Source organism: Eptesicus fuscus, chromosome 15 (assembly GCF_027574615.1).
Source record: "Eptesicus fuscus isolate TK198812 chromosome 15, DD_ASM_mEF_20220401, whole genome shotgun sequence".
Lineage (NCBI taxonomy): Eukaryota > Metazoa > Chordata > Mammalia > Chiroptera > Vespertilionidae > Eptesicus > Eptesicus fuscus.
This window is the reverse complement of record NC_072487.1, coordinates 68849016-68875698: the sequence shown is the minus strand read 5'-3', so window position 1 is coordinate 68875698 and position 26683 is coordinate 68849016. Positions and strand designations below refer to the sequence as shown.

General features: G+C 44.2%; 1 long non-coding RNA gene across 1 annotated transcript in view; it reads left to right on the top strand.

The window, feature by feature from the left end:
- The window catches only part of LOC103295699 (uncharacterized), a 362653-nt gene extending 342147 nt beyond the window's left edge, over window positions 1-20506 (top strand). The window contains exons 11-12 of the long non-coding RNA XR_008558215.1: window positions 19395-19448; window positions 20419-20506. This is a non-coding gene — a long non-coding RNA (uncharacterized LOC103295699). The remainder of the gene's footprint in view (window positions 1-19394; window positions 19449-20418) is intronic.
- Window positions 20507-26683: the final 6177 nt, after the last annotated feature.

Sequence of the window (26683 nt, the reverse complement as noted above, 5' to 3'; positions counted from 1 at the left end):
GAGGAGAGGGAGGGAAGAACTGGATGAAAGAAGAAGGGATCAGTCAAAGAACAGGTACATAACCCACAGGCACAGACAACAGCGGTGATGCCCAGAGGGAAGGGGGCGGGGCTTTGGCAGAGGTGGGCAAGGGGGAGATGGGGACATCCGTAACAGTCTCACAATAAAAGTAAAGTAAGAAAATCATCCTTCCTTTAGCATTTTATACTTCCCACACATATTCTTGTCTACTGTACTACTTAGGAAATTGCTCCGACTTCCATTAGAGGTGGGAACTCGGAGAGGCAGAGATCCTTGTCAAAGGGGAAAATTGCAGCCTAGATGCACACCACCTGGCTTCATTGCTTTTAACTGTGTTTTCTGTGTTCAAGGTTCTATGGAAATGTCCCAGAGGCTGAGAGCAACAAGCTGAGTATTGGACCCTCCACCCCCATTTCAACCCCATCAGCCCCACATTTCCCTGCCAGATATTGGGGTTTTGCCCTCAATTTCATTTAATGAATATGAAAACCATTGTCTGAGAACATTAATTAGTCTTGGACAAGTCCTTGTAAACAATCAAACCAAGAAAAGCCTCCGTTTATTGAGCTCTTACTATGTGCCAGGTAGTGTGCCAAGAATTTGCCATATCTGATCTCATCTGAGCTCTGTGAGGTTAAGATCGGCATCCTCTCTATACGGGTGCAAAGCTGAGGGCTGAAAGGTCAGCGATGTCTTGGGGGTTTCGGAGATAGGGGGGGATGAGATAGGGAAACTAGATATTTCAAACAAAGCATTAAAAAACACACTTTAACAATTAAGATTAGCAGCACCCCTTTCAATCTTTATCTAATTCATTCTGTTTAGGCAAATCAGAGAATATCATATCATGCACCCTTTTCTTCCCCCAAACACTGTCATGTCACCTCATTACAGCTCTCATGGTGGAAGTGCACTCACATCTATTGCAAAGGGCTCCGATACACCCTATGCCAGCAAACTTCCCACGGGTTTCCTTAGCACGGGACAAACCTCCCCCCAGTCCTGAGCTGGGCTTGTCATATTGCAGGACAAGGCGGGAAGCAGGCTGGGGTGGGCAGCAGGTCTTATTTCTAAAGCACATATGGGAAAGCTCCATAAAGAAGGGGGGAAAAGTCCACAAAACCTGAGAAAGAAGTATTCATTCTTCAAGCGGGGCTCTCGCCTGCTCTCCCTCTGGACGGAAAGCATTTCCAAAGAGTCCCCCGGCAGCATTGTGCTTTATGGCCGACAGCTTTAGAATCTGCAAAGGCCCGAACTCAAAACCTGGCGCATTCTGGAGTCAGAACCCAGCATTTATATCAGCCCCAGGCGGCTCCCTTTTCTCCCGACCTGTGCCAACACAGCCTCCTGCTTGTAAAATACAGCCAAGACTCCGACCTGCCAGCCTAGTGAGACACCTCAGACCTGGCAAGATAAAATGCCAGGGAGTGGAACAGGCGGGTGAGGAACGCACGAGAAACAATCCAACGTTGGCCAGGTGCCCCTTTTAACCTCCAAGGTGAGGGCAGTTTTGGGAAATGCCAATGATTATAGAAACTTCCAGTTACTGAGCAATCACTCCTTTTCTCTTCTTAATGACAACAGGAGTGATCCTGCCCATTTTAGAGAAGTAGAAACTGAGGCTCAAAGAGGTTATGTACTTTCAACAAGGTCACACGTGGGGTGGTGGTGGTGGGGATACGAAAGGGATCCCCCAAGTCAAAAACCTGAGCTCTTAATCCCCTACAGCACCAATGAGAGAGGGGAACCCCTGTATTCTTTCCAGTCAGCCAGGGGAAATAGGGGTCCCCTCATCCTGGGGGAGAATTTGTCTCTTAGGGCTTTCTCTAAAGAGAAGTCAGGAGGGAGAGGTGATTCTAGAAAGACATGGCACACTGCTGGCTCTAAGCGCCCCAAACATTCCCATGTGCCCAGCCCCAGGACCAGTGGCTCAGGAGGCATCCGCAGGGAGTCCCCACCCTTCAGAACAGGGGTGTCCAGCTCTCTGGTCTCAGAGCCTGAGGCTGTCTGTTCACCTGGCCTAGAGGTCACCGTGTGGCTCCTGTCCCCAGCCCTCACCCCCTCCCAGGTCGGACCACAGGGTGGATATTGTGGGGTGAGGGGATGATACAAAAGGGAAAGTGTAAGGTGAGGGCTGCTTAGATGTAAATGTGTATTGTTCTCTCCACAATCAATCTCCCCTATCCCATCCCAGTGTAAGGCTCTCAACAAACTTCAATGTGCAAACTCATCTTCCCTAACCCTCCCAGAAATCTGCACAGGTGAATCAGCCAGGCAGGGAGTGAAGTGAAAGTTCTTATTTTTCCTCTGAAGAATGGCACAGATAAAAACTTTTTTACAGAAAGTGCCTTCCATGTGTGACTATTCATAGAACTAGAACAAACAGATGAAAGTTTACGGAAAACAGCAAACAGCCCAGGTGCACCCAGATCAGAATAAATACCCCACGTTGCTAGCGGCGCAGAGAAAACAAAAGTTTTGTAATTATGAAAAAAGCAACCCATTTGGTACCAGGAAGGCAAACAGTATTCATAATGACCTTTGGTGATGGGGCGAGACAGACTTACCTTTCGGGAGCTGGCAACGACCTAGATTCTTGAATGAACCAGCTCCATGGAATGAGTGCCCGGAGGTGAGCTGCAGAGGCTCCCAGGTGGCTGCCCCGGAGTCCCCCTACCTCGCGCTGCCTTTGTTCCGAGGAGGGGCTGGCGTGTCTGCGCGGGAGAGCGTGGGACAGTAGGCAGGCTGTGGCCAGTGCAGCCAGCTTTGGCTGGCTTATATAGTGAGCTCCTTCCTCTGTAATGGGACGCCTCGCCTCCAGACATCCTTTCCCACTTTTTCAGTTGGCGAATTAAAGGAACAGCCCTCCCAGCGGAGGAACGGGGTTAGCTCATGAAAGAGCTCTCACTGCCTGCTCTCTGCCAGGAAAAGAGCTCATTTGCATACAATTTATGGCGAAAGTAGGAATTCCTGCTTCCCTCCCTCCTGCCCCTGACTCAGAGCAGCTGGGAGTGATGTGTGAGTTTTGCTTTGCTCCCCAAATGGATTTTCTAATTGTGAGACAGAAGCCCAGGGAGGGAGAGGCAGGAACAGGGGGTCTGGCTCTGCACCTCCCAGGGCTGGAAACGTGACCGTGACCAGGACTCCCTGGGCTCTGGGCTCTGTGCAGCAGCTGCTCAGTGGCACCTCTGAGAAAGCAAATGTGTTCCTGGAAAGAGGAGATAAAGCCTTTCAGAAGCTGGGGAGGTTTGGGTTTCTCTGGGCCAGCAGAAAGATAGCCCAGGATTAGTTCTCAGCAGGTGGAGACAGGGCCACGGCCCAGATCAGTCCCACATCTCCCCTGGGAGGCAGCCATGCCAGCTGCCTGGAGGCGGCATTGCCCCAGCCCCAGTGCCCCCCAGGGAGCAGCTTTCTGACCCTGTGCATGCCCTGCGCCTGGTCCTGTCTTCTAAGCTGTACCTCCCGGGCAAAGTTCTCTGAGGCTTATTCTCAATGCTGAAAGGTGTCGGCCACAAACAAAAAGAAAAAAAAAAGGTAATGTCTGGGGAGGAAAAAATGTCTCTATAGCCTTCTAGGTTTTCTGCCCCGTTTAAGAATTAGATTGGTGTGAGATGGATTAACAGGAGGAAATAAAATTGACTTTTGTACGTATGGGGGCTCCATAAGAATATGAAGAGTCCCTAGATGGCCAGGCAGTGGGGCTTACGTGCCATTCTGAAGGAAGGAGGAGGGGCAGAAGTGGGGCTGCAAAGGGGAGGAAAGCAAATCACATGAAGATGACAAAACAAATATTTGCCAGGCCACCCGGAGACAATGGGACACACAGAGGACTTTGGTCTTCAAGCCCTGCCCCCCTATCCTTTGTGGATACCTCTGCTGATAGTGCCCACCCTGGACAACCCTTTAAATTCCTTTGGGCAGTTAAGGGGGCAAGTTCAAAAAGCCCTGCCTGAGTCTTTTGCTTCTTAAAAACAATCAGCCTAAAACAGTGGTCAGCAAACTCATTAGTCAACAGAGCCAAATATCAACAGCACAACGATTGACATTTCTTTTGAGAGCCACATTTTTAAAACTTAAACTTCTTCTAACGCCACTTCTTCAAAATAGACTCGCCCAGGCCGTGGTATTTTGTGGAAGAGCCACTCTCAAGGGGCCAAAGAGCCGCATGTGGCTTGCGAGCTGCAGTTTGCCGACCACGGGCCTAAAACATTCCCCATGCCAAAGAAACACATTTTGGGGTGGCAACATCCTGCTCCCTCCAGTAACAACTTAATCTTTGACACTGAAGCTGCGCCTCTGCCCTCCAGCCTGCTGTGGATGGTTTCCAAGCTCTGAGTCATCACAGGTTTGGTGGTTAGGATGCATCCAGTACCTCAGGGCACACACAGGCATTGGAGGGGATGGGGAAGAAGCGAAGCGAGGGCACGGCACCCATGGCTTGAGCTTGTCACGGCGCATGGTCGTTTTGTGATAGTCGAGGGACATGAGGCATCGTGGAACCTGTAGCTGGCGCTGGGCCCTCCTCCGTTAGGTCTATATTAGGTACCATGCAAAGTGCTTTATAGACATTATTTCATAACATCCTGGCAATCACTCTGTGATAGGCACCAAGTGCTGTCTGACCCTTTTCACAGACAAGAGACTGAGGTTCAGAGAAGTAATGTAACTCCACTAAGGGAATACACCTGGGAAGCATTCAGATTATAACACTGGGCTCCATCATTCTCCCTATTACACACCAAGGCCCAGGAGCACTGTAGGCTGATGTTTAAATGATGTTTAATGCCTTACTTGATTATAACACTGCTTGTACAAACATCACTGCCACATCTGAATATGGAAGATATGCTTCTCTGTATGGGACAGCTAATACAGAGACGCTTGATTTTTACTAACCACTAATCAGAAATTTCAATTAGCCACCTCTTTTCAATACTGAATGATATCACCTCTATGCTTGTGACTTTTATTGTTGTGGGCCTTAGTTTCCCCATCTGAAAAAAGTGGGACAAGGTTATCCCTATGGCCGCTCTGGCGCTGGTATCCTAGGCTTCTCTGCTTAAGTGACCGTCCCAGACGGCAAGAAAGCCCATAAATAGTCATGTCATAAAACAGCTCATTTGAACTTTTGAACCATTTTGGCTAATTCAAATGTTAGTTGTTTTGGAAGTTTTTAATTCTGTGTTTTAGCCAAGCACATTGTAGTAGCACAAGGCTGTGTCTTCCAACCGGTAGTGAATGCTTCCATGCCTCTTGGCTTTCCAATGTCTACCCAGTGGACCTCCTGGGTTAGGGAATGAAGTACTAGAATAGCACATAAGCCATGGCACATAGGCTGCATTTACACATCATATAGAATCAATATATATTAACCACTGTATGTGCTTTTAACAAGATAAAGAAGCATTCATTGCCTCTCCAAGGTATAATTATATCCATGTATGTCTGTGGGGAGCTGGCACGGCCATGGCATACTCAGCCCCAGGGCGCCTTATGTGCCACGCCAGCTCAGCCAGGTTCAGTGAGCCCGAGTGGGGGTGATGAAGGATTGAGAAAAGACAGACAAGAGAATGAAAGCAGCGCCATGAACTACAAACCGTGTCTTTATTTTATAGCAGATGCCATGAGGCAAAGTAGGGCGTGGTCAAGATGTTTACAACATTCTTGTGAGTTTAGATCCTACTCAATTACGTGCACCTGACCAAGCTTTGTTTACTTGCAGCCTCTATCACTTAGGCACGTGGGGCCATGTGTTCGGACCATAGGTTCAAGCTTACAACTACAGCTGTTGGCTATAATTGTGCGGGGAGGGCTCTGCCCTCCAAGCTGGGACTTGCACGTGGCCACGAGAGGACTGTGCCCTCTCATCAGTCCAAGGCTTGAACCTGTCCAAACTCTGTAGCCGCTCTCCACATATGTCTAATTTTTCCTCCTTCACTCTAGGCTTCTAGAGGACAGTGGCCATGCCTGCATTTTCTGTGCCTAGCACAGAGCCTTGGGTATAACAGAAGCTCAGTAAATGTTCACTGAATGAGTGGAGGAACATGTGAATATTTGAAATGTTGTGCTTTATAATGAAATCCTTTCTTTTTCACCCATAGACCGTAAGAAGGAAATGAGATTATTGTATCCAACACAGCCATTGCACAGATGAGAAAAGGGGAGCCCACAGAGGTGGCTTAGCCAAGGCCTGCATGGCTGCTTTCCATGCAGATGGTCACCACAGTCAGAACTGAGCAATCAAGCCATGCGAGACATTACGGCAAAGGATATTTATGAGATTAATAACCACTCATCCTCCTGTTTGCCAGAGGCCACACGTCTTGGCTTCTGTCTTACCGTTGCATCCTTCTTAGTACTGCTTGTAAACACCACCTCTGCACAGAGTTCTCAGCCAGAGACGGATTTTGTTGTTACTCATTTGCAATCCTCATTCACAGGTTGTTGGTGTAGGCTGTAGATTGGAGGCCAGAAGGAACATGGGGGTTTGCCTCAGGTGAGATCATTCTCATTTCCTTAAAGGTCTGTAATAGATCAGCCAATGAGTGGAATATTGGCCAGGACTGGCACTATCTGAGGAAGCCGAGTGTCCATTTCTTTGAGAAGTTTGTCATCCACTTCCCAAGGGACCCCTTGCTTCCCACCTCTCACTGTTCTTCTTCTTGGAACTCATCTAGTGCTAACTCCCACCCAAAGGTCCCATGTGACTTTATATTGGCCAGAAATCTCTTCCAAAGCAACGAAGGAGCTCTAGTCCCACACAATAGGCTAGTCATTCAATCAGATGCCTTTTTAGAGTCAAGGTTCCCCAGTCTTTCTTCAGTGCTCTTTTTATCCATCTTTTTGCACTTTTCCTTGGTGAAAAAATCTCAAAGAGGACAATGGTCATTAAATGAGTGGCAAGATAAGGAGAGATTCCCTGTCTAATGGAATAGAGCAAATCAGCTGTGTAATCAACCCATTTTCTGGTCAGCATGGCAGAGTGCAAAGAGCTTTGGTTTCTTGTAGGGTCAAGTCTTGATGCTGCATCAACATACTGTGTGACTTTGACTGAATCCCTCCCTTCCCTGGTTTTCAGTGTCCTAGTAACAAATGAGCAATCCATAAGGATCTTAGCAACTTAAATATTTTAAGTAAAAAAGTAAAAGAAATAATTCAGAAGCCTCTGAGCCTTTTCACATTCAATACCCTGTCCCTAAAATAACCCTTTTCCCACTTTATTCACATGGCAAATTCCTATATTATTTTTTCAAGATTTACTTCATAGTTCTAAGAGAGTTTTTCTTATATTCAGAGAGAAGGGCCCCTCCTCCATGCTTATCCAGACTTTCATTTTTAGCACAATGCATAAATTGCCTGTTTATCTCATTAGACCATGGATACTTTTCATCTGTTTATTCACAAATTTGTTTATAGTCAGCATCTGTTTATGATTGGTGTCTATCCCATGCCACTTGTTATTTTTAATATAATTTCTCTATATCATGGCATTTAGAATGGCATAGATCTATGGTAGAAGTCAACAATAAAACTTTCTTGAAATTATTTATTAGATAATTAGAGTATTTTTTTGTTATCTGTGATTTATTCATCCATTTTCTCAATGGAACTGTAAGAGCTCCTTGAGGACAAGAACTGTGCTTTCCATGAGAAAGCACTGGGAAATCAACTAATTTTCCCATGAAATGACTGACTAACTGATTGGCTGAATGATGGAAAAAGTGGAAAAGGCATACGATAGGCACAAGTGGTTTGGGGTTTAACCAGCTTGACCATGTGCAAAGTGAATTCCTTTGAGAAAATCATGTCCCTTCTCTGAAACTCAGATTTCTCAAGAGTGAGACAGATAAAAATCCCTACCTCCAGTACCACCCAGAGCTGGTGTGAAGATCAAGTGAGAGCGTGGAAAAGAACGCACTCAGTAAACCTGATGCCCTATGCAGCTTTTTAAAATAATGAATAATGATCCCCCCTCACACCAATCTCAGTTGAAAGCTCACACTGCAAGGCCCTAGTGTGCTTATTCCAGCAGGAGTCCTGCTTCTAGGCTTCTATCTAGAGTATTTCTGGGCTCTGCAGGGACAGCTGGAGAGGAGGAAGTTGAAGCCACCAGCTACTGTCGTGTCTGCTAACACGTTCTGAAGACTGCTTCTTACCATGGGGAAGAAGAGTTCAAAAGACCAGCATAGGCCAATGCTAAGTGAGAAGGTCTGGGGTTGTGCATTACCCCCAGAGGGCTAGGAAGTAGTTTTGGTCATGTTTACTGGTCTGCAGTGATGAATACAATGAGTCAAACCCCCTTGGGCCCAATGCTTGTCAGAGAGGGAACACACAGCTTTGAAGCCAATGCAGACTGAATTTCTTTGATTTGCCACAGCTGAGCTAGATACTCCTGAGGAAGTATTTGTCCTTTTCCTGATTTCCTTCCTTGGTTTTCCTTAGATTTTTTCGTGTGAACAATGGCTCACATGAAGTAGTTTGCATATATTAAGTTCTGTGATCTTTATAATGAGCCCCTTGAGTAGACCCTACTATATTATATATTATTCCCATTTTCAGACGGTGGGTTGTGAGGTATAGAGATGCTAAGTAAATTGTCCAAGACACGTGAATAATAAATGGCAGGAAGAGGATCCAAACCCAGGTTGTGGACTTCAGACCCTACATCCTATTATGTGTGTGTGTGTGTGTGTGTGTGGGGGGGGGTGCTTTTATTTCAACCATTTCCTGAAGGCAAAGATGGCATTCTTGGACTCAGATTGCTCTGAGTGATTATGGAATTTGTGCCTAAATATCTAATGAGGCAAGAAAGGCCTTGGTTTAGTTTCTTTGAGTGGAAAGTCAGCAGGGTTTAATGAAAGGTCCATGTCTGTCTGTGCTAATGCCGGAACTGCGACCTCGGGCAAATTAGTTGGCTTCCCTGTTATAGGTCCTCACTTATAAACGGGTACAATCATAACTGATCCTTCTCAGAGTCATTCTCGGGATTAAGAAAATACAGTCAAATGTTTATGCTGGCCACATTCTAAGTAATCTCCAAATGGTGGTCACTTATTCTACTATGGGGCATTTATTTGCTCATCTTTAAATGATGGAAAAGAGAGAATCTCAGGTATTTTCCAGAAATATTCTCACTAAAATAAGAAGGGCTAATAACATGTATAAGCACATGAAGAGTACACAGCTCCTTTTTACAGGCCATCAGATTCCCAGGTTGATGGACCTGAGTGTTGGTTACTCATTTACTCAAATATCCTTCATAACTCTCCCCTGCATCTTGGCATGCACATGCCGCCACACACACACATACACACACACACACACACACACACACTCGTGCTCATTGAAATGAGTATTTTCCTAAAGCGGTGATGGGCAACCTTTTGAGCTTGGTGTGTCAAACTTTGCCAAAAAACTGAGCATAACTCGGGTAGTGTGTCACTTTGAGGAAAAAACATTTCGCAAATGTTTCATCCTCGGCATGCGACCACCTCAGCGGCCGTGTGTCATCAGAAATGGCTACGCATGTCAGTGCTGACACGCGTGTCATAGGTTCGCCATCCCGGTCCTAAAGGGCTGTTTAGTGTTGAGAGATTATTTATCTGGGAGAAACTGTATTGACCTTCTTTGAAAAGAGGAACTACATTTGCCTATACAATCAATAGGGGGCTCTAAGGGCCTGTTCGCCACTGTTTTCCAAGCCTTTACATATTGTTTCTTCGGGGGAGGCTGGAAACTTCTCCCTATTCAGAGTCAGCTGGATGGCATCCCTTGCCACAGAGCTGGAAGCTCCCCCAGCAGGGCCTAGAGATTCACTGGTGTCGCAGCGGCAAGGGCATCACTGTGCTCCTTGGGAAGGACCCCTGGGCTGGGCTTGGTCCTGACTGGCCGGCTTACTGCTACTCCTTTCCTACCCACAGCCTTCCCACAGCATGGGGGTAAATATAACACAGAATTGCCAATAACATTACAAAGCATGAATATTATTTCAGTCCTTACAGGTTCAGCTATGCCCATATTCCAGGCGAGGAAACTGATGTGAGGAGTGGTCAAGAGACTTGCTTAAAGTCACATAGCCAGCACATGGCTTGATAGAAAGTCTCCACATGTCAAATACTGGGCTCTTTGGTTTCCACTGCAGAAACCACTTATTAAGAATGTTCTTTTATCAGTGTTATGGGGTACAATGGTATAAAAAAAGAAGCCCGTGATTTGAAACTAGACAGACGTGGATTTAATTCCAGCAATGCCATTTATGGGTGTGTGAAATGTTTCCAATTCCTTCTGTGTAATGGAGGTGAGGATACTCACTTCATAGAGTCAACAGGACTGTGGTAGGCTAAATATCGACTCACGCCCCACCCCCAAGATAGCCATGTCCCAATTCCCCTGAACCTATGAATGCCTTATATGGCAAAAGAGACTTTTCAGATGTGGTAAGTTAAGGACTATGACATGAGGAGATTATCCTGGGTGCAATCACAAGTGATCTTCTAAGAGGGAGACAGAGGGTTATTTCAATACAGAAGAGGAGAAGGCACTGTGATTAGGGAACAGAGATTGAAATGATGTGGCCAAAAGCCAAGGAATGCTGGCAGTTACTAGAAGTTGAAAGAGGCAAGGAACAAATGCTCCCCTGGAGTCTTCAGAAGGAACGAGCTCAGTGGACAACTTGAACTTAGCCCAATAAAACTCATTTCAGACTCTGCCCTTTAGAACTAGAAGAGAATAAATTTCTGTTGTTTTAACCACTGAGCAATTTGTTACAGGAAACTAATATAAGAAAAAAACTGGGATGATATCTCTGTTTTGTGTATAACAGGACCTTGAAATGGTAATTTCATCTCATCAGGTTTTGAAATATCTTCTTGTTGTAGCTTCTTTAGTAAGACTTTTAGGTACTGGCTGGAAGACAGGGAAAGAAAGAGAAATTAGAGGGTGCCGCAACCTCCACCGTTTGCCTGACAGTTTTGAAGTGGCCTCTTGATGTGGGAGCTTTGCAGTGTTGAGTGATGTAGCCCAGAGAGAGGAGTAAAACTGGACTAAAACAGTACATCCTTATCATTCCAGAGTCAGCCTGACCCTAATCAGTGTCAGGCTTATCTGCGTAGCTGCTCATCTATATTCTGAGGATTCATCCAGGGTGCACTTTGTCAAGTGAAAAGAGCTCATTGATCACTGTGCTCAAGTGAGAGATAAGAAAAGGAGGCTCAGAGTGGTTGCCTGAAAATCGTGGTCAGCTGAGGCTAAAATGCAGCTCTGCTTTTTCTTGGAACAATGTTTCACATGGAGGAAGCGACTTGTCTAGATTTCTGTAAGACCCACAAAATCAGAGGGGTTTGTGGCTTAGAAAATCCTTCACACTGATGAGTTTCTTCTACATAGATAGAACAGACATGTAAAGGTGACAGAGAAGAGTAAGCAGACACATGCTAGCTCCCCACTCCCTCCCTGCTTCTGTGCAAGATCCACAAATCCTAACTCTCTTTTCAGCTCTCCTTTGATTTCCTTTTTGCTCTGTGATCTCATCAAATGGAGCTGTGGTATCTGGGGACCAAAGGAGACTCATTGTGAGCCGCCAGGCAAGTCTTGCAGACACTGTCTCAGAGAATCGCCTCTATAGGGGAAGTTCAAAAGCTTTCTAAATTCTTCAGAACACCTGCCCAGGCCAGGACTGGACTCAACTTGCAGATGAATGGTATATGGGGAGTGCTCTCAGTAGAGACACATGAGTCATTGTTTGAGGCACAAGATAGACGATTTCCCCCCAGTGGAAATACATTACAAGGAAATGATGGGGAACCCTTGATAATCCCTGTGGACAGGAGGGGGGAGGATGAGTCAGTGAGACAGCTGCATTGTAGACCAGCTGAGGGGCGCTCACTTTGAAGTGTGTTCTGCCAGTAACTCCTGCAAGCTAGTGTAGCACTGCCAAGGAGAGATCTGGGAGCCTGGTTTAATGAGCAGAAATCAGCAGGAAGTGGTTGCTTTTAAAGGAAATAGAAGTACTTTAGCAAGTCGCAATTTTGTTTGCACAGTTAAATCTAATAGATGATTTAGATGAAATGGCTGATATCTGACTACATTGACCTACAAAAATGGCACTTACACATTAAGTCATCTTAGTATATGCCAAGCACTATCACTGAAGCTGTGACAAAGATAAACTCTGGACCAAACCTCGGCTAAATAGAAAGCGACTTCTTCCAATGGAAAGACTGGCTAGGTTGGTGTGGGGAAAGAGTCTTTGTGAAGGTCATTGAGATAGCCCAGTTGCGTAGTTCTGGGGACCATGGGTGAATACCCATCTGTGGGTATTCTACTGATACCCAAGCTGTAGAATCTAATTAGAACAGAAAGATAACCAAAGAGATGTCATATTCTGCTATTGACTATCACAGTACAGATTCAGGCCAATAGAGAGCCGGGGAGATGAGACGGGAGCATGGGTAAGTGTGTGAGTGGATGGGTGCTTTCCAAGGGGTCCTTCATAGAGGAGAGTTTTTTTCCTGCCACTGGGAGTCTCCTATAAATGGTGATTGCTAAGGATTATCGAACATTTACTGTGTATTGCATACCCTATTTAGAATATCACACCTACTACCTTCATTTAATCTTCATCACACACCTATGGATAGATACTATTATTAACTTCAAACGAGGCAGGGTATCATTGGTGGGATTAGAACCCAGACCTCTTTGTATCTTGTGCAGGATCCTCTTCACTGTGTTTTCTGAAGAGCACATTGTGCCATTTGCTTTCCTTGTTTAAAAAATGGGGCGAGGGAGCAAGGACAAGGGCATGGTACTACTTTCAATGACTCTTTCACTGTACAATTTCTTCATTTCTTCACTCCACGTAGATGGATGGGATACACAGGTGCCGTACTAGCAGGTGCTGGGGGCACAGCTGCATCCTACTATCACTGCTATGGCTGGCATAGGTAAGCACTCTATAGGCAAAGTTTTTGGGAATGGTTGGATCCAAGCATTTTTCAAGTGCAAAGCTTGGATATGAAAAATCTGGCTCACGATTTTTTCTTGTGCAAGAGGCCAGTTTAATTGCAGACAGAATTTTGCATTGTCTATACTTGTCTGGAACAATAAAAATAACAAGCCCCATCTTTTGTTCCTGATTGCTGGATGTTGTGTGAGCAGAACTGGCAGCAGTAAGAGATACTGAAGCCTAGATCTGATGAGTTGGAAGGTATCAGGTGGCACTTTTGTCTGAGTTCTAATTTGGTCAATGTATGCCCTCTGTCTAAGGCATCAATGTCTTCTTTACAAATATTTATTGGACTCAGACATGTATCACATCTTGGGCACAGGTAATAGAGCCAAATTACAGGAATTAAAAGGTGATTCAGCTTGTCCTGGTGTTTCTCAGTGGTTAGAGTGCCGGGCCAGGCATTGAAGGGACTCAGGTTCAATACCTGGTCAAGGGCACGTATCTGGGTTGCAGATTCGATGCCTGCCCTGGCCAGGGTATGTGCGGGAGGCAACCAATCACATCAATCTTTCTCAATTTAGGGGTTAATTGTGTACTCTCCCTCTCCTTCCTCCCTTCCACTCTCTCTAAAAATCAATGGGAAAAATATCCTTGGGTGAGGATTAACAACAGCAACAAAGGTGATTCATCAGCTCTGAAGGAGTTTATAGCCCCATGGGGGAGATGGGCACAGAAATAGGTAATTGCAAGACAATGTGATATGTGCTGTAGTGAAATTCACTGTAAGAGAGGACAATGTGATAGGGACACAGGGATAGAGAATCTAATTTTTCTATTGCTTGAATACTCCCAGTGTCAGGAAACTCATTATCTTAGAAGAAAATGCAGGGGGGCGGGGAGGGCACACACATTAACATTTTATATTCACTCATGTATTTTAAATGAGTATCTACTATGCGCCAAGTACTATGTCACATTAGGGAGACAGTGAATGAAAGAGATGCAGTCCCTGCTTTCTTCAGACTCATGGGTGAGACATCCATCACACACATGCACACACACATAAGCATACATTACCAACAGTGACGGGTGTGACGGAAGAAAAGTCAAGTGGCTGTGAGACACTCCACATTGGTTCCCACTACCTGGTGAGTATTTAATCTGTTTTGCTGAGGAGTTAGCTGAGGCTCTCCACTGTAAAGTGCTTTGCCCAAAGCCACACAGCTGGTAAGGGTCAGAGCTGGGATTAGAACCCAGAACCATCCAATGTCAAGTGCATACTTTCAATTCCAAGTCCTCACTGAGGAGCCTCTTGGTACACTGAGCACCCTATTCAGGGACAGATGATTTAGAAATGCAGTCACTAGCCTTGGCCAGTGTGGCTCAGTGGTTGGAGTGCTGGCCTGTGCACTTGTCTTGGTCAAAGACAAGTACCTGGGTTACAGGTTCGATCCCCACTCCTGGGGTGTGGGAGGCAACCAATTGCTGTATCTTGCTCACATTGATGTTTTTTTTCTCTCTCTCCCCTTCCACTCTTAAAAATCAATGGAAAAAAATATCCTCACTCCTTGGGTAATAACCCCCCCCCACAAAGTGATTAAACATAGTCTTTCTCTTTAGCATACTGTTTACTTGATATGCCTTTAACACACACAATTTAGGGGTTAATTGTGTATTATCTCATGTCGATTTATAAATGAGTCAGTTTTGTTTAAGTAAGGGCATGGAGAGTCTCATTCTCTCACACAAATCCACCCACATTCTGTCTAGGATGATGTTGGATATAGTCTCATTAAATACTCACTGGTTTAAATCATCGACTTTGAAATTTGTATGATGTCCCATATGGACTCCAAAATAATGAACTAAGATAACCCAATGGTTCTGAGTTTGGACTTTAACTCGTGCTGACCTGGCTTTAAATCCCAGCTCAGTTACTTACGAGCTGCATGCTCCTCCCTGAGCCTCAGTGTCTTCATCTGTGAAATGGGGACTAAAACATCTACATTCAGATCTGTTGTTAGGAGTCAGTGAGATAAAGCACTTAGTACCATGCTTAGGACATAGAAAATGCCGAATAGTTGGTAATTATTACTACTTCTAGATTTTCCTCTTTATTGAACAAATAGCATCCAAACTGTTCAACAAGCCACTACCCCCGGCTTCTCCTTCACTTCTAAAACTAGATAAGAAGTTGGAGACTTACTGTATTTTATTTCCCTTCGGAATTCTCTCTCCTGCCTTTAATAAAAAGGGGTCGCCATTTGTTTCACTCAGTTTATGCCAGTGGTTCACAACTGGGGGTGATTTTGCCCCAGGAGGCTTTTGGAAATGACTGGAATTATTTTTGGCTGTCACAACTTGGTAGGGGGTGCTACTGGCAGCTAGCGGGTAGGAGCCAGGTATGCTGTGGAATATCCCACAATGCACAGGACAGCCTTTCCCCCCGCACCCCCGCAACAAATAAACATCCAGCACAAATATGCCAATAGTGTTGACCTGAGCAATCCTGGTTTACAGCCTCCAGCAGCACGCACACACACACATACATGCTCACACACGCACCGCCCAAGATCCCTGCTGCATGGCATGGAGGGAGCAGTGTGTGCGGACCGAGCCCGGGTGAGCTCCAGATGATGTCATGCTGGGGGGAACCCACACAGGTCTGCGGTGAGACACACTACACGTGGGGGATCTCACCATTTCCGTGCAGACCCTCACCTCGCCGCCGCCGCCGCCGCCGCCTCATATCCTGCTCTCATCCCTCCTGGGAATGTGGGGAAACCTCACAGCAGATGGGGTTTCGCTTAGTCACATTCTCTGTGGTCAGCTCCGATTACATAGACAGCAGCTCTGGCTCTGAGGGACACGCGGTCGCCTGGCGCTTTCAGGGCTGGCCTTTCACCTTCCAGAACCCAATTCAGCCCAAGACAGATGAGGAGAGGGGTTCGTCTGCAGTTCTAAAAAGCTGAGAAACAGAAAAAAGCCAAAAAGATATCGGTGTCTTCCTTTGAGGGCAGGGATTAGATATCTCTGTTTGTGTATTGCATGTCAAACGGTAAGTACTCAGTAATTTTTAAAAAAGAAATATATAAATGATAGAAATCTTGAAGGCGTTTATATTTCATATGAAAGAGGAAGAATGGTTACTAAATACTGAACGGTTATATTATTCCATGGAGTGTGTCGTGTTTTACAAGTGTTATCTCATGTAATTCTAAAACAGCAATGTGGATGCACAGATTAGCATCTCCCCGTGAGAGCTGATCTAACAGAGGGTGAGCAACGCTGGCTCACCCAAGGCCAAGAGCTACTTAGTGCCAAAGCCAGGCTTCCAGCCCTTGTCTCACCTCCTTTGGGGCCTGGGTCTTACCCACTGATCTAGATGCCTCTCGCCTATGAGGTGGGCACAGGATCCCCCAGGGAGAGAGATGGCTGGACTAGATCATGACCACTGCGGTACGCTCGATGAAGGAGTGCATTCATTCAGCTTTTCTGACCTAAAAATGAAAGCGTTCACTTGGGATAGGAAGTTTTACAGCACATGATAGAACTGCTCACGGCTGGCCTTGGTGAGAATGGGCAGCTTGTCCACAGTGATTTGAGTACCCAAGCACCCCTGTGCGCATGTCACACGCTAGGGATTTCCTCTAGTCAGGTGTCCTGGCAGCTGTAGGTCACATACAATCTCCACTACCTGTTCTAGTCTGTCATAGCAATGATGTGTGCCAAGAAGGCACTGATTCTCCACCCCCTGGAGGACCACTCTCTTTTTCCCAAGGTCTTTCCAATAAAGTGATGTCCTTCCTCCCTCCATCCCCAGGGAACCAATGGCTTTTTCTAGTCTCCAGAGAAGATGGAGGCAAAATATAGTCACTCTACAGACTTAACCCCTTCTGGCCCTTAGTCAGTATTCATGCAGGAGACAAAGGCTGAGGATGTGCTGGGAACCAGAATCTCTGTTTTTCGTGTGTAATCTATTTTTGGATAGGAAGCAGAGCCACATGGAAAAGATTTGATAATGTTAACAAATGACACCATAGTAACTAGCTGAGCCAGGAAGTGTTTCCTTCCACACTCGAGCGATTCACTTCAGTTACACAGACTTCTGGGAAAACAGCCTCCTCATCTTATCTAACATGCCAGTTCCTCTTCTATTGCTTAACCTAAGTGCCACCTGCTCACTCCTCAATATGTAGTTCAGAATGCCTCTCTGCATTTTAGTCACATCTCTATTCCTTGGTGACCCTCTTTGCGTTGGATCGTAAATAATTGCTTCCATGTGTGTCTGTCTCATGAGATTACAAAACGAGGTGAGTGACATTTATTATGAGCCTCCTTGTGTCACGCACTGGGATAACCCTCTTACACATTCTGTTTCATGGAATCTTCTGAAATGGACTGGGGGCAGATGTTACTAGCTCCATGCTAAAAATGAGGTGAATAGCAGTTCCTAGATGTTAAGCTCCTGGCAGGCTTAAAAAATGACTTTATCTAGCTCCGTGAGCATGACATAACCATTCCCTTACAACAGCAGAAACAAGAACAGTTTTATTTAAATCTTTGGAATTCTTTTCTGCCCTACCCAAGGAATGCAATATTCATCCAAGGCTCAATTTATGTACAAGAAATAAAATACTAGGAAAGCTCCACAGTGATGTAACCAAGGCATCGGAGCGTTAAATACCTTGGGATTCTGCCACAGGCATGACCGTGACACGTATTGTCCTGTGCTTCATCATGAGAGAAAGAATGTTAAGTGACGTCCGGATGGCTGTGTGTCACAATGTGGGAAGGGCTTGGGCATCTGGGCCACCCTGTGTCCTGCCCCTTTTTGACTCCTTTACTGACTTTTAGCAAGTCCAGTGTCTCTTTCCTGGGAACATCTTAGGAAACACAACCTTTCTTTGGGTCAATCCCTGATTTCAGAAAGTCATCAAACATCTCTGTGTGTGTGTGTGTGTGTGTGTGTGTGTGTGTGTGTGTGTGTGTGTGTGAAGGAAAAGAGAATGAGGGAATGATTTCCACTCAGTAGTCTGGGGCCCAGTGTATCGGAAACTTTCCTCCCTAAAGGAAATGTTACAAGAGCTCTTTTTTTGCAGAGCTTAGAGTGGATTCCTTTCTGTTTTTGGAAAAGCTGTGTGAAAAATCTATCGTGTTCTCATCCATGGTCAGGAGGCCTGTTCAGGCCTTTAAAACTGCAGAGGGAGTTTGCTAGCTCCTATTTCCAATTAGCTGGATGAATTGGTTCCCCTTAGGAAGGGAGTGTGGTCCCACGGAGATGATGAAGCCATCTCTACCATCCCTGGGAGAGGAGGCTGGGGGTGGCTCTGATGAGTTAATGACAATGTTCAAGTTTATTTAACTTTGTAATCACCCTGTGTGCAAATACATAGCATCTATTAGGAGAACATATTGCGTCCATTATGAGGTGAAGATAACGAGGATATTTATTCATTTACCTCATACGTATTTTACTGATCACTTGTGTTTAGCACTGTTCTGGGCAGTGAGGAATTTGGATGAACCAGGGGGCTTATCTTTCATAGGCTAATAGCCCAGATGGAAGACAGACAAGTAAAGTGACGATTGTAGTCCAATGGGTAAGTGTCATCAAGGAGCGAGTAGAGGACCTAGACGGGTGGGAGTGGGGGAAAGGCTAGCTAGAGATGGTCACACCTGAACAGAATTTTGGGCAGGATTTAGAATTACGAAGGAAAGGGGGGAAAGGGAGGGAACAGGAGAGGGGCAGAGGGATGTGCCCTTAGCAGAGTGAGAGATGAGAAACAGCTTATGGCATTTTAGGAATGTTAGTGGAGTGAGGGGTGGGGGTGGGGGGGCAGAGGGCTTGCTGGGGGTTGGGCTGATGAGAGAAGCAAGGTTGGCAGATTCTCACTGAGGATCTTATGAGCCCTGTGAAGGATTGTGAACTCTTCTCCCATAGGTAGATGAAGGGAGGCCATTCCAAGGTGTCAACAAGGCAGGGCCAAAGAAAGATGCTTTGGAAACATCATCCTGGCGGCAGGGTGAAGCCGAGTTAAGAAGACGACCAACTGGAGTGAGACCAGTGAGGGACTGTCATGGCCATTTAAGCAGGAAATGATGGTGGCTTGGACCAGGGGCTGGAGCTGTGGGAATGGATGAAAGAGGGGAGGTTTCAGTGATATTAAAGACAAGCTTGCCAGAGTTTGGTGATCGATTAGATGTGGGAATTGAAGTAGAGAGAAGCTGCATCGTGAATGGGGGGAGGGGGAGAGTGCAGGGATGGAGATGGCATTCACTGAAATGGGATTAGGGGAAGAATGAGGAGGACCAGCATTTGGACCTGGGAGCTCCAGCTCAGGAACAGAGGCAGTGGCAGCAAGAGGACTCCTCCGTGAGCCTGGCCGCAGCAGGACACAGCCCGTGTTCCATTCTTTTCCAGATTTGGCCTGGGAGCACAGACACCTGGAACCCCCTCACTTGAAACGGACCCAAGGTGAGGTCCAGTTCATCTCTAGAGGAGCTCTCCTCGGTGGTTTGGTGTGTTTTCATTCTCACAGTCCCTAACAGTGAAATAGTATTCATAATACTTAAAGAGAGACGATACAGTGGTTAAGCGCATATAAGCCAGACTGGCTGGGTTGGTAAATAATCTAATTCTTATTGCTATAGGCCCTTGGCCAAGTTACTTAACCCAGTTGTGACTTAGTGTCCTCGTTAGTGAGGGAGGGGGTCATAGTTCCTACTTGACAAATTCGTTGTAGAGAAAAATATATGTATAGACCAATATGTAAGGGAATAGGTACCTGATAAATATCGATAAAACAAATGAATAATTTTTACCTTGTTCTTGGTTCATTTCCTCTTCTCAGTATAAAACATTTTCTGGATGCACTGTATGCCATGGATTCAGAGCCCTGCTTTTTTTGAGGGAGAGAAAAAAGTTGAGAGGTCAACCATGTTTTTTGTTGTTGATGTTTGTTTCTTTGATTTTGAGAATCTGTATCTCATGCTGGGCTAGACATTTTTCACATCTCCTAACCCATGGCCATCCAGAATTATCATCCCAAAACTTTGCTCTGGTCATGCTTCTTCCCCTGCTCAAAGGATCAATTCAAGCTCCAAATGCCTCAGCAGGACAGTCAAGGCTGGTTAGGACCTATCCCGGACTTGTTTGACCCTTTACCTCCTGCCCCACCTCCTAAATGCTGATTCTACCTTTTGCGTTAGCACCAATATATTTTCTATCCTTCAACGGCTATGATCATACATGCTTCCCTGGTAAGGTGTGTGCTGTGCCTTCTGCTGAGACTTCCCTGCTTCTCACTTACAGCTCAGATAGCACCACCTCTTGCCGAACTGGTCACTCCATCTTCTCTGATCCCTAACACCCAAGTAGTTTTTCTAATATGTCGCTGACTACACAGTGTCTTAACTATTTGTTCATGAGCTTGTCTTTCCCTTAGTAAACTATGAGATCTTCAAGAGCAGAACCTGTGTCATCTTGGCCTTGGAAATTCCAGATCCTAATCTATAACTTGGCACCGAGGGCGTGTGAAGGTAAGCTTTACTGAATGAGTCCATGGATCAGTAAAGCCCACTTAAAACTGAAGCAACAGTAGATAGACAACTGCTCCCTCCACCACCTTCTTGCCTATACTCTGGCTCAGCAAATTGTCCCCCCAAAAAGAGCATCTGGAATTGACCAAGAAGAAAAAAATATCCCAAGAAATGATACACATATTTATTGCTTTGCTTATGTTCCCTAGATAAGGCATTGGTTCCAAGGCAATAGCAGAATATACTGTAATTAAAAATTAAAGCATGTTTTTTAATCTCTCAATAAAGATCCAGGGTTTAAAAATCTTTCAGTTTCCTAATGCAAGTTAGGGCACCCTGTTACAAAGGGTAGCCTGGGTCCAGGGATAGGAATACTGGGGTGGGTTTGACAAGATGGCTCAGATCTAGTCTAATCTCACCCCTACTGGACAGGTAACATTTATACTTAGAAAATGTGTCATCCTCACCTCCTTTACACAGATTATTTCACCAGCACATGGGATTCCCTGGAACACTTGCCCTATGATCTGCCCTGTTGTAGTTATTGAAGATAATTCACTGTGGTAGAATACAGTAGTATTTAAGAGTTTGCTTTTCTGTCCTCTAAAGTCATCTCTGAAAAACTATATACCTTTTTAAGGTGACAGATGTTCTTACGTATGTTTAAATAGTTGTAAAGGATATAATAACTTCAAGTATATTAAACACATAAGAATTTAAAAATAAAACTGTCTAATCTCTCATTTAAGTGGATTTAATGAAATCTAAATTCCATAGTGATTTCATGCCACCATTTACCCATTAAGAAATATATGAATAAGATCTTTCTTTACAGTTGAAAACTTACATAGTTTCTTTTTCTCATCAAATGCATATTTCCATTCCATTTCCTCCATAGGATTTTATCCTAATGTGGTATATTTTATACTTGAAAGTCTTTTACTGATCATGTTATCATATTCCTCTGAAACAAGATATACATATCAATTCATATTAAAATTTCTTTAATGTTTTGTAAGTATAAGGTTCTAGCATAAAACAATTTTTTTTCTAAATTGAATTATCATAACAATTATTAGAAGTAGTCAACTGATCAATCCACTATACATTTATTTTAATTTTGATCAATATTTATGACATGAAACATAAGGTTTTATTGAAAATGCTTTTCTGAATGAGATACTTTTTTTTTTCAATTAGATCACATATCTGTTGAGAAATATTCATTATTCCTAGCATGAGGTGGTATTATATAAATTCTATTTTTAGCTTTCATTTTTTTGGTTGCAAGCACTGAGAAACCCCCGTCACAGAAACAAGTGGATGAGAAAAGGACTTTTTTTTTATAATCTCCTACCAGGTTGCAAGTGTCAAAAATCACATAGTGATAATCATCCAAGAGCATTTTTAATGATTTCTCCATTGACATTTTAATTAGGTTCCCCTCCCCTTCAGTTTTGCTGTAACCAAAGCACTGGAAGTCATCTGACTTGCAAAATGATCTTTTACCAGATCATTAGTCACGTACTTTCTCAACAGTTACAACAGAGTTTTGAATTGCACCTTTGTTTGTTCTCCAGAGATTTTTATACCCCAAGGGAAGTCAGGATGAGTGAGAGATACAGCTCCCTTCTGTTAAGTGGGAGAAAGGCATTATGAAAAGGAGACTCCTTATGCTGAGATTCTTGAGAAAGAGTGCAGATGGAAGCTGAGAATCTGAAAATTCCTTTAAAACTATCTGCCAACTGGAGCCCTTGGGAAACCCCTGAGTACCTCTGGCTGTTCACTGCACCGCAGTTTGAAAATTGCTGTAATTAAGTTTCTCCAAAGAGTCAGAATGGTTGTACAGGTAACAATGAGTTAACAGAGCAAAGCAGCCAGAAGTCAAGTTTGTATCGACTTATATGGACCACACTATACAACTCAGCAATGGGGAAAAAAAAATGTGTTTTTTTTTTTTTTAGCTTTATTTTTCTTTTATTTATTTATTTATTTATTTATTTTAGGTTGACTTCATGGGTGAGCTGGAATTCAGGTGAATCCTTGAATTATGGAAAAAGAATGTTCAATCTGGAATAAACTTCAGAGATCATCTCATCTGGAGAATGCAATTAAGTATTAGCTTTTGTATCAACTTAGATTTGTTGTTAGTAACTGCTTAGAGTTCTATTTTAAGAGTCAGAGGAGTCATCTGGGATCTGTAGGAAAGTGCTGATTGATTAGTCCTGTCTGTCAGGGGAAGAAGGGAGAGAAGTAGTGCAGATGCCCTGTATTTGCCATCCCTGTGCTGGTCCCAGTCCACATAGTCCACATCCTATGGACCACAGGGAGAGCCGAAGCCCCGTGAGCGCAGGAAGCTCAATAAAAATTCCACAGCTAATCAGTGGCAGGATGGGCAGAATTATGTATTTTTTCTTCACTCTTTGGTGCTCATTGTACATTTGATAACATTTACTACTGAAAAAAAAAAACTTGGGATTTTTTAGAGTTGGAAGGAAGCGAATTCTGATTGTGCAAATATACACTGTTCTTTCCTTTAGGGAGCTTTTAAGTTCCTTCACATTTATTCTCTGTGTTATTTGCTTTAAAAAAATGGAAATGGGTCATTCATTATGAAGAGATTAAAAAACTGAAAATACTAGGAGCGTGGTCTTAGTTTCCCATTCAGATGGAGCTCAGGAAAAATCATAAACCACGTAAGCAATTCATTACTCATCTGGCTATTGATTCTACCTCATCCTGGCCCTGGAAACAGATTTACAGAGTATAGTTAATAGAGGCTAGCAAGGCCTCTTCCTCTTCCATCGCTCTAGGGCAGTGGTCGGCAAACTCATTAGTCAACAGGGCCAAACATCAACAGTACAATTGAAATTTCTTTTGAGAGCCAAATTTTTAAACTTAAACGATATAGGTAGGTACATTGTTGTTAACTTAATTAGGGTACGTGGTATTTTGTGGAAGAGCCACACTCAAGGGGCCACAGAGCCGCATGTGGCTCGCGAGCCGCAGTTTGCCGACCACTGCTCTAGGGTACCCATTCATTCCTAGCATCCTCACACCTGTAGGGCCCTACATGAGTCCTTTTGCCATGTGAGTACTACTGAATCTTGGGACTGGAGTGGGACTAGACAGAGGTATTAGTAGAGGTACAGCAGCAGGACACATACATTGATAGAGGGGTTAACTTCATATGTAACAGATGGATGCTACCATATGTACAGAATTACATATTGTTTTCCTCCTTTCTCTTTTGGACCTCTTTCCATGAAAATCTACACACATGTGCCTCTTTTTTTTTTTTTTTCTTTTTAAGCTACAGCATGATATTCAGTTGATTTCAAACCTTTGCTAGCACAAACAATGCTGCAATAAAGATCTTCATGCATTCATCTTGGTGTACTTCTGAGAATTTATCTAAGGATAAGTTCCTAGAAGTGGGCTAGCTGCAACAAAGCTTTCAATTCCCATAGATACTGCGAAATGGGCTCCAAAGAGGTTTCACCAATTTACACTCCCAGCTACGGCATAAGGGTGCACTGGCTCTCCCACATCAGGCCAATGCTGGCTATTTTCAAATGTGAATTAGAGGAGAATTTGAATGTAGTTTTGAATTAGACTTGAGGCATCCCTTTTGGCTACCCCAACCTGTGTCTCCCCAAAGCAGTACTGCTGGGTGATGGCTTAGGCCACAGGCTCTGGGCAGAAGGCTGAATGCTCCTGCTTCATGGGAACAGGGGGTGTTTCTTCAGTTTTTGTCCTACTTGGCATCTGTCCCTGCCAGAATAGCCAATGTGGGGAGCCAGCCTCTGGATGGTAAGAAAGAGTGGACTGGAAACAAATTGATCTTTTCACAGCTGGCCGTTCCCTTCTTTCCCTTCAACTTGGACCAAGCACAGAATAAGGTCACTGATGTTCTGCTGCAACAAAGGTGGCTTTATTGGAGACTGCCTCCTTGGGGGGGGGGGTGTCATTCCCTAAGAACTGCCTCTGCAGTGTCACCGAAGACAAGCCTGGAGACAGCATAGCTGCGAGTCTGCAGGGGTCTCCAGAGCGACACCGCAATTGTCCATCCTGCTGATGACCAACTCCTCTATCGGTGTTCACAGCTTTATTTAAAGGATGCAGATGACTCAGTTCAACAGACTATAACCTCTGATTCATCCTTCCTGGAGCCCATGTTGCGGGGTAGGAGAGTTGGGGATACAAAAGAAAAGGAACGGTATGAACCATGGGGGAAAAGGAACCACCATGCTTATCACTCCTCTGCTTCCCTTGCCTCAAAGCACTCATTCCAGCCGAGAGAAATCTATCTGCCCACTGCCTGCCTCCTCTACTAGAATAAAGGCTCCATGAGAGCAGGGACATTGTTTCGTTCACAACTTTATCATCAGTCCCTACAATACTCTTGGCATGGCGGGTGCTTGATACATATTTGTTGAATGAATGAAAGAATTTGTGAAGTACCACTTATGTTGCACACTTTCATGCATGCAGTGCCATTTCATATTTAAGCTTTATGAGGCATAGATATTATTTTCATGTATGGTGAAGGAAATTGGGTTTCAGAGTTAAAATAACATTTCCAGAACCACAGGAATGGTACTTGGTAGAACAGAGTTTTCATTTAGGCCTGACTGACCTCAAACTTATCTTCTAGAACACTAGAGTTCTGATTTTTCAAAGTTTAAACTAAAAAATATTAAAGACTTTTGAATGCAGTGAGGGACACTGTGACCACAGTTTCTCTCTACCCTTCCAAATTTCCAAAATAGTGTTTATTAAAATCACAAGGAATAAGCTAAATGTTAAATGTTTATTAAATCACCAGGAATAAAGTTAAATTATATCCATTTGCACAAATTTGGGGACCTCTAAACTGAGTAACAAGGCAATTTTAAAAGAGCATTGTATTGATAGTAAGAGTAAGGAAGGGTGCTAATACTTAAAATCATATTCTATGCAAGGAACTGTACTGTAAATAAAAGATTTCATTCAGTTCTTAGAATAAGTTTGTTTTCCTTCCTTCCTTCCTTCCTTCCTTCCTTCCTTCCTTCCTTCCTTCCTTCCTTCCTTCCGTCCTTCCTTCGTCTCTATCTATCTCTGTCTCTCTTCCCTCCTTAATTTCCAGACAAGAATTTGAAAGTTTCATTTGGTTAGGTAATGCATATTGCGAGGGCCAGCATTGGAATCTACGTCTATAGATCTATAGAGTCTCTTCTCTTTCTACCCACCATGCCACCACTGAGTGTTGAGCAGGGACTGTGGTTTCTTTTGACTAAGTACAGCCATAGGAACAGAGGGTGCTGTATAAATGACCATTTGGCAGACCCCTGACAGCCTGGTCCTAAGCCAGTGACCCCCATGGCTACTTGGAGTTTGGCGCCATGCCTGGTATGACTTAATCCTTTAACTGTTTCCTTTGTCAGCCAACCCCCTGAGGGAGCCCTGTCTCCTCCTAGAAACCCTGTGCTGGAATGAGAGGTTTCCACAGGGTTCGGGAAACCCACACTCAGCCCTGTGGTTTTCCCTGAGAACTGGCTGTAAGGTAATGCTCTGAGATCAGTTCTCCCAGCTCCCAACTCAATGATCCGAAAATTCCAGGCTCCCAGGGGTTTTGAGCTGCCAGTTATGATGAAATATTAGCACAGAAGAAAAAATTATTTTTTCTATTTTGGGTTTCTAATCAGGACTGCATGGCTACAGAATGATTTATGGATTTGTATGTATTTTCAAAAAAGTTTCTTTTAGTATTATTCCTTCTCTAATCCTTTCTCTTATCACTTGGGCTCAGCTTGTTGCTTCTCTGGAATCTGCCTTTTTTTCTTCCATCTACAAAATGCCAAATACATGGCCACAGTCTAGCTCCATGAAACGGAAAATTTTGGTGAAACTCTTTTTAGAAAAAAGTCCTATAAATTGTGTTTTGGACACAGCGAGCCCCAATTAGATTATAATTGCAGTATTTGGGGATGAAATTGTCCCTCTGGAAATAAAACCCCAAAACAGAAAGAAAGAACCAAAGGAAGAAACAAAGAAAGAGGACCGGAGTTTCTCCAAAGCATTCTGTTCTTTATTCATTGTGTGTTCATTTAAGCAATCCTTTGACAAATACTCATTAAGTATTTACTCTGTGTTAGACATTGTGCTGGGTATAAAGAACAAAGAAGCAAA